Raw genomic sequence first — 1,376 nt, 5'->3', positions numbered from 1 at the left:
AAAGAATTACAACATGTGAAATACGATGCCTTAGAAAAGCAGTAAACAAGACCAGGCGAGACAAAATTAGAAACTCTGTAATCTTTCTTCCCTCGACACCCAAAAGGGTATAAGCGGCGGATAAAAGTGAAGTAAAAAGTATTGAGAGACATTTAAAGCATATAAGTTTGAAAGAGATTTCTAAAATTGTTTGAATATTGTGCTTTGAAACAAAGGTGAATGAATGGCAATCAGTCAGGTGTTTCAAATTTGCACCAAAATTTTTTTTTCTGAAGTTCGTATTGTTTGTCTCACTGAAACATAAGATAGTATAATGATTTTTTTCAAGGACTAACATACTTCTAAATTTACCAGTTTGAAAAGAATTGTTTGCTACAAGAAGAACATACATGTACTTGTGAACAAGCTTTACTTGTCTATTTCATTTTTACTTAATCTCTATGAGTGTTTGAGTGAAACATGGGACTTATTTTACTTCACTTTTCCGATCCAACTGCCATCTAGGTTCTAGCCTTTGGGCAAGGGAAACATGAGACAAAACAAATGATAAAAAAAGAAGAAAAAGAACCCAACTTCTTTATAGGCAGAAAATATTACTGGAGTTTGTTTTGCACATCTGATGCAAGTTTTCAGTCTGCGGTTACGGCATTGTTGCGCTGTTTTGATAACGGCTTTGAGGGTCGGGACGTGAGAACCAGGATCTTGGCCTTCCTTTGTTTATTGTTTTTTGTTGTTGCTTGTGTTTGTCTTTTAGAGACCCTTTGTGGGTGGTTGGCGGGTGCTCTGGAGTAGCTTACTCCTTCGTTCCTATCAAACATCTATCGTCCTTATCTCTCCTCTTTCTTGTTTGTGTATGTTGCTCTCTTGTAACACCTCTATTCTTCGGCACTTATATGATATTATTGTGTTGCGAGTGCCGTAAAACTTTTACTAAAACTAAAAGAGACCCTTTAGGCCTTCTATTTTGAAAGTGATTTCTAAAGATATTGGAATATGCCTTGTTTCGTGGGTGAATTAATTGCCACGAGTCAAGTGTCTCAAATTTGAAATGCATATTTCTGAAGTTTGTTTTGTTTGTCTAACTAAATCATAAAGCGAACATGCGGTAAAAAAAGGAAAGCTTCTAAATTTACCCGTGTGAAGAAAACTAATTATGGTTGTTATATTATTATACAGATATTTTTGAACTAGTTTTGTTTACCTGTATTTATTTATTTTAGTTCGTCTCTACCGTAACGGCTAGTTGCTTCATCGCTACAGGCAGAAATCGAGGTCGATTTCCGTGTGGTGATTATTTATATAGAGTAAGCTTCTCGGTCTTTTTGTTTGGATGTTGTAATCGGATCAAAGGTTTGAGCTTCAGCTCCGTCCAACAT

The sequence above is a fragment of the Aplysia californica genome, unplaced genomic scaffold, assembly GCF_000002075.1.
Source record: "Aplysia californica isolate F4 #8 unplaced genomic scaffold, AplCal3.0 scaffold00546, whole genome shotgun sequence".
In the NCBI taxonomy this organism is placed as follows: Eukaryota; Metazoa; Mollusca; class Gastropoda; order Aplysiida; family Aplysiidae; genus Aplysia; species Aplysia californica.
This window is presented reverse-complemented; position numbering follows the sequence as displayed.